The sequence below is a fragment of the Siphateles boraxobius genome, unplaced genomic scaffold, assembly GCF_051911475.1.
Source record: "Siphateles boraxobius isolate OS27281-9 unplaced genomic scaffold, OSU_SipBor_1 2, whole genome shotgun sequence".
NCBI classification, from domain to species: domain Eukaryota; kingdom Metazoa; phylum Chordata; class Actinopteri; order Cypriniformes; family Leuciscidae; genus Siphateles; species Siphateles boraxobius.
In genome coordinates, this window is record NW_027508810.1 from 3,934,510 (window position 1) to 3,941,792 (window position 7,283).

Below are 7,283 nucleotides of genomic sequence, written 5' to 3' on the forward strand. Positions count from 1 at the left end.
AGTGTAAATACATTTATAGCACCTATGAGCTGCATTAAACCGTCTGTGTAAATACATCTCATTGCCATTTCAGATGCAGTGTGCCACTTCTGCAGTGAAAAGCCCAATAGTTTCTTATTGTTCTAAATTAATTTATTGATAAATTAAATACATTTATTAAGGTTGTTCAATGTAATCTCCGGTTCCTTAGAGAAAACCAGTTAAACAAGAAAAACAAACGTTAACCTTTCAGTAAACAATAGTAAGCTCTAGCCACAAGATGGCAGTATAAGATAATCCAGACAAATTCAAATGGTATGAAGTTAACAATAACAAACAATAACTTGGAGGAATCGGCACTGAAAAATAACAACCTGCTTTTTTGTTCCAAAAGTAATATTTTGCTCCACCTCAGAAAATACTTTCCTTTTAGCTCTTCAGTTGATATGATTGGTATTTTTATTTTTCAGCCCCTCTCTTCCAACCTGTTATAGGCCTATAAATACCACTTTTCACCTTCCAATAGATTTGCCATGCACAAAACCAAAACCCATCCTAGATTTATGAAAATGGCAATGTTACATTAGAAAGCAAAATGAATACAGTACTGGGCTCAAATTATCCTGTCAAAAAATGAGATAAACATTCTGTAACCAGACAGATGAAATATAACTAAACCGTCCCATTTAAGAAGGACAATGTGAATATTTAAAAAGTTACAATATATAAAACGTATTCACCTCATAACGCATGTAAATATCTGTAAGAAATATTTAGAATTCCCTATTGATAAATAAAAACACAAACCCCAATCAATTAATTTTTTTTAAAAAAAAACAGTCAGACTTAACATTTCAGAATTTGACAGGATTTTAATTCGAGACAAAAAAAAAAGCAAGAGAACTTGAGAAAGTTAATGGGGTTTTAAGTTTTATTTTATTTATAGGCAAAATGCCCAGCTAAATGTTGCTGTATTGCAGGGGCTGACACTGAGTTCTTCCTAAAGCACACACACACACACACACACACACACACACACACACACACACACACACACACACACACACACACACACACACACACACACACACACACACACACACACACACACACACACACACACACACGCTGTAGGGTGTCCTGGAGAGCTGCTATTGTCAAGTAACTGTAACTCTGAACACCTTGATTATGCTGCGCCACACCACAGGATATTCGGGCTGATTTCTCCCCTTCCGACAATCCTAAGTGATGTCCCGATTATCTTGATGGTTCAACAGATTATTTGATCAGATTTTCCTGTGGTGTGAGATGTGTTAAGAGTGACCGAACCTGCTCGGAAAAACGTCAGAGCCGCCCCGATCGCGAATCGCAACAAACGCACACGTACTCTGTTGATTGTCAGGTGGTGGAACCAAACGATACCCAATCAGAAAGCAAGCTGACAGAAGACGGAAACACAGCAACCGCAGTCATGGCGCAGCACGGAGTGAAATGGATATGGACATCAGAGATGGAGGATCAGCTTGTCGATTGTTCTGTCAAAAGCATTCCTAACACTATCATAGCAATTCCTTCCTGCCTATCGTCCACCATGTTTATTCTGAAGTCTCGTGAGATTTTGTTCGCAGTTGGGACTCTGGTTGAAAATCTGTTTGTGTGTGTTGAGTTGTCTTAACATCGCGGCACACCACATACTATAGGAGCAAAACTGTTAAATCTAGGATTTTTTGTCCTCATGTTTGTGGTCTCTCACATTTTGAAAATCTTAAAAGATTTGAAATATCTTTTGGTCTGTTTGTGGTTGATAGACGCTGGTGCGAATTGATTTGGGGGTCTTGGGGACCTGATACAACCTGTGCCTTATTATAGAAAAGTAAGGATAGGAGAGCGGCTGATCAGGCTGAAGCAACTTTCCGTCGATGGTGCGGACCCTTTCAAGCGCATGTTTGAGCGTTTCGTCACGAGACTGCTCCAGAGGAAAGTCATCCAACATCTAACTAAAGTCAGGCGGCATTACCTCTGCACTCGTTCTCATTTGCCCTGAGACAAACTGTGAGGGTCCCGTAACAGTGTCTCCCGGCTTCTCTTCTCGCTAGCCCTGTCTCCCAAGAGGGATCTGCACATAGACTCCCCAATAATTGTGTAAAAGCAGGCCAATCAGTCCCCAAAATCAGCTGATGCCTAAGATGGGAATTAACCGCCACCTTTAATCTATGCGCTTTCCCCCTGAATTAGATATTAGCAGGCACTAGCGGGTAATCCACCACATTCCCGCGCACACACCTCACCTTAACCTTGCGCCTCATATCCAATGCCCCTTGTTGCGTCATGTTTGCTTACAGCCTGAATCCACCAAAGCCTGATATGTACCCCCATTAATACTCTTTAAGTACTGCCTGGTTTGCCTGGCGGCAGCCCGCAAGAAGTCAAGGTCAACGTCCCCAGCTCCATGACAGGACACCTATCTTTGAAGTGACCCGGGTCCCCGCATCTCCGACAGACCGGCCCAGGTGGCAGAAAGTTGGCTAAGAGACCGAGGAAGAGAGGGGAGAGGTGAAAAAGATGCAGATGCTCCTCGTGTCCCAGGTCCGTAATCCGGGGAAGCCTCGGAGACCAGACTGCCTCTTCCCCATTGTGACTGTCGAGGGGGCGCGTTGCTTCGCGACCTGGGAATAGGGACAGGACAAGAGAGAGAGAAGAAAAGGAGGGAGAAGGGCTGGAGAGAGAAACAAGATTCACAAATAAAAAGGACGACGACGTCAGGTCAGCGAATTCTGAGTCTTTATTTTTGTTCCTCTCTCACAAACAAAACAAAAATAAACCAAACTAGTGGCCCTGCGCATTCCACAAAACACAGTCGTGGCAGTAAAATAAAATATGTCCTCAGGGTCTCTCCCTTTCCCAGGTCTCTATTTATCCCGTCTCTCCCCCAGTTGCTGGAATTAGAAACTGATGCTAAGTGTTTGCAGTTGACCCACTTTTCACCCCTCGTCTCTGCACTCGCTCTCCCCATGCAGACTCCGCTTTAACAAATTCAATAATTAATGATCTTTATAAAGGAACTGAATCAACACTGAACTAACTTCGGCTGAACAACAGCTGAAATGTTCCTGTCATTGGTGTAAAGCTGCTTTGAAACAATCTGTATTGTGTAATGCAGTGACTTGGAGACTTGACTTGGTTCCTGGGCTTCAGTTTGAGACACAGCCAGTTCAAGTCTTGCAGTCTAAAGTAACTATATGATGAGCTGAATTTCATTTTAAATCTTTGCATTTAGCAGAAGCTTTTATCCAAAGTGGCTTAAAAAAGAAGAAAGGGTGAATTAAGTTTGTGTTAATTGAATAAGGGAGACTCCAGGACAGGTTTGGGAACTAAAGCAGAAGATTTTTCTGCATGTGTATCATGTGCTAAGTATACTACAAATACATTACACATTTATGTACTTAATATAAACACCCTGCAATTGTACTTTTGGTATACTAAATTAATATGTATAAATTCTGCTAAATTGGAACAACTAATTTTGTAAAAGTAGTACTGAGGTCCAACTAAAGATGCACTTAAGTATATTTGATTGTGCTAAAGTGAAACTAAGTATAATTTAGGTACACTACAAATATCTTGCATTTAAAGACTAATATTATACAGAGATCATACTATCCTTACTAATAGTGAAAATAAAACACATTTTAGGCTTCATATTAAGAAATGTGCATTGTGCAATAAAGAGGTACTCCAAATAAAGTGTAATTATAATATTCATATCAGTAAGTCTCAAGTGATGTGTCAGTAAATATGTGTATGGATTTCTAGTAAACTTAGCATGAAAAAAAACTTACTTTAAATACATTTTGGTATACACTTTTTTCACTGGAGCTTTAATGAACTTTAACAACAGGTAAGGAGAGAATTCAGTATGAAACAATTTAAGAATAATAGCTCCTAAAATGTTATACTCAGTTTTAATTTTAATCCGAGATCATTAATGTGGTGTCAGGGAAAATGGTTAGTAACAGTAGCAGTATTGTTGAGTGTTGATTTTACTAAAATCAACACTCAACAATATTAGCATTAAACTCGGAAGATTTTTTTTGGACAGTGAAAACAGTGTAGATTTCAGAAATCTGTTAATGACAATGACTAAAATGGTACTTTATTTCTGAGAAAAAATGCGCCGCCCCAAACTGTGGGAAGATTTTGCAAAGGTGCGAAGAGCTCAATTTCTCAAAGTGAGAAGTGCATAAACAGGAAACCATTTTCTTTTGACATGTGCCCCAATATTTCCAGTGTTTCTTTTGAGATTTGCAACAGAACGTTACACAGGAAGGTAAAGGAAAATTATTCAGAATAATAAAAAAAACAATAAAAAAAAAACTGGCGAGCAGACACTTCCATAACGGTTGGGTTTTGCACAGAACAGATAGCCAAGGACCTGCAGCCACAACTTTTAACAGTTTAACCGCATTTTCTGCAAAAGAAACACAAAACACATACCGTGTTAGCGTTGATGGCTCTTTCCGCATGACCTGTGCTCGTGGCATGGATGTGATGCACACAACATGTGTCATCGTGAGGGATCAACCCTGCTGTGCACAAGTGTGAAATTGCGCTGCATGGTGATAAACGTCCTAACCTCATGAGTGGAGGGAGAGAGATAGAGAGAGCTAGAGTTAACATAGAGTATCTTTGTTTCTCTCTTTACGCTTGTTCGCTAAAGGCACAGACAGGGGTACGTGAAAAGAAACCCTCAGACCTCCAAACGGTTGCATCACCAGCACCTGTCATTTCTCTCAGTGAACCACAGACCACCTCACCGCACACGTGTGCACGCTGCTTTCAAAGCTGTAGCTGTCAGGAGTTTTCTCAGTTCTATGAGTAAAGAACATGTAAATGTTCATTAATCAATGCAGTTTTTTTTTTTTGTTTAAATAAATTTGTAGCAAAACAAAAGGGAACACGTGGAATTTCATTTTTTCATTCACTATAGACGTATACAGTGGTGGTCAGAATTAATGGCACCCCTGATAAATATGATCAAAAAATGCCTGTAAAAAATAAACAAAATAAATCTGCATTGTTTATCCTTGTGATCTTTTATTAAAAAAAATTGCAAAAAACTAATCTGTCTGGTGGGAAGAAAATCAAATATTTCATTTTTTATGAAATAAATGTTTTTCTACAAAACAGGTTGGCCAAAATTATTGGCACCCCTAGATTTTTTTACGAGTAAAATATCTGAAGTATATTCCCAGTAATATTTACCTTTTTTTAGCACACCAGGGTGACTAGGAACATGAAATTGTCTAGCTATGAGTTTAAATATGAGGAAACACAAAGGCCAAATTCCCTTAATCATCCATCACGGGTAAAACCAAAGAATATAGTTCTGATGTGCATCAAAAGATTGTTGAGCATCACAAAATAGAAAGTGGCAGTAAGAAAATAGTTAAAGAATTGAAAATCCTAATTTTGACCATCAGGGCAATAATTAAGAAGTTCCAATCAACTAAAGATGTTACGAATCTGCCAGGAAGAGGACGTGTGTCTATATTGTCTTAATGCACGGTAAAGAGGAAAGTTCGAGTGTCTAAAGACTCTCCAAGGATCACAGATGGAGAATTGCAGAGATTACTTGAGTCTTGAGGGTCAGAAAGCCTAAACGGTGTTTGGGAGGGTTTGAAGAAAAATCCTCCTCGCTCGTCAAACTCCAGCATATTCAGTTGTCAGACACGACTGGAACTTCAAAAGGGACCAGATTCTGTGGTCAGATGAAACAAAAAAAAGGTATTTTTGGCAGCAAACCCACATTCTGTGTTTGGTGCATACAGGGATAAAAAGTACCCCATGCCTAAGGTTAAATATACTGCTGCATCTTATATGTTGTGGGCCTATTTTTTTGCTGGAGGTCCTGGACATCTTGTTCAGATACATGGTATTATGGATTCTAGCAAATACCAACAGATAAAACATCAAAACCTGACTGCCTCTGCTAGAAATCTTATAATGGGCTGTCCATCAGGATAACAGTCCAAAACAAACATCAAAATCAATACAAAAATGGGTAACTGAGCACAAAATGAAGCTTCTGCCATGACCGTCCCAGTTCCCTGACCTTAACCCTATAGATAAGGAGTGGGCTGAACTGAAGAGAAGCACCAACAGGAACTTGTAAATCTAAAGGATCTGGAGAGATTCTGTATGGAGAAATGGTCTCTGATCTCAGGTCAGTTGTTCTCCAAACTCATCAGGCAGAAGAAAACTCAGAGCTGTTATCTTGGCAAAGGAGGTTGCAGAAAGTATTTAATAACAGAGGAGCCAATAATTATGCGTGTAAGGCCAGCGTTTATTGGAGAAAAGCATTTATTTCATAATGTGATTTACCCCCCACTTTCAATTATTTTACTTTAACAAAAGGATAGGTTTTTGAGAATTTTGTGAATGAAGGATCAAAAGGATTAACAAAGCAGATTTATTTTTTACAGCCATTTTTTATCATATTTACTAGAAATTGTGGTGACACTTTAGTTTAGGGTCCAGTTCTAACTATTAACTATAGTTAGTTAGTCTCCAACTATAGTTGCTTATTAGCATGCATAGGTGTGATGGCCCAAGCCACACAGGATGAACAACAGGCAAGGCAGGGTAACAGCCAGCAATGGTAATACCGCTTACAGGCCACAAACTATGTGTTAAGTACACAGATCAAGTTATTTTTGCAGTTAGCCACACCCCAAACAATTAATGATTTCAAAACACAGATCACATAGTTTATTTCAGGTATAATATACATTTATTTGCTCTAGCCATACACTGTGTAAATGGAGCGCACACATTTTCACATTGTAGGGTTATGTAAACATTTTCTGTTCTATTAATCTGTGTTACCATGTTGGAGAGAGGTCTGTCCTTGGCAAAGAAAGGCATGGCCAAGGGTGGAGGACTGTGATATCCTGTGGCCTGCCAATCAAGCCATACCATGTGCTGCCATGTTGGAGGGGGATTTTGGGTTTAGTTCGTTTTACTTCGTAGTTGTTGTATTTGTCGTCCATTTTGGTTTTCCCCTTATGTGTAAATTGGTTTGGCCAAGCCACTATATATGTTCCCTAGTGTCTCATTTAGGAAGGTCAGTTTTTTCAGTTCATATCCTGTTTTGTTGTATGCTGATTTGAGTATAGTTATATTTTGTTGATCTCTTTTATAGTCCTAGTTAATAACTTTTGGTTTCTATTGTTCAGTATTTTTGGGGTAAATAAAAAAAAAACCTATTTTTCAACAAAAAACATTTTAATATTAACGCATATTAA

The 7,283-nt window shown here is 39.0% G+C and overlaps 1 long non-coding RNA gene across 1 annotated transcript; it reads right to left on the minus strand.

Moving 5' to 3' along the window:
• Nucleotides 1-892: 892 nt before the first annotated feature.
• On the minus strand, nt 893-4,676 carry LOC143744189 (uncharacterized). Its single transcript, XR_013205791.1, has 2 exons — nt 4,474-4,676; nt 893-2,695 (listed from the first exon to the last, which is right to left on the minus strand). It is a non-coding gene; the product is annotated as an uncharacterized LOC143744189 (long non-coding RNA).
• Between the last annotated feature and the right edge of the window lie 2,607 nt (nt 4,677-7,283).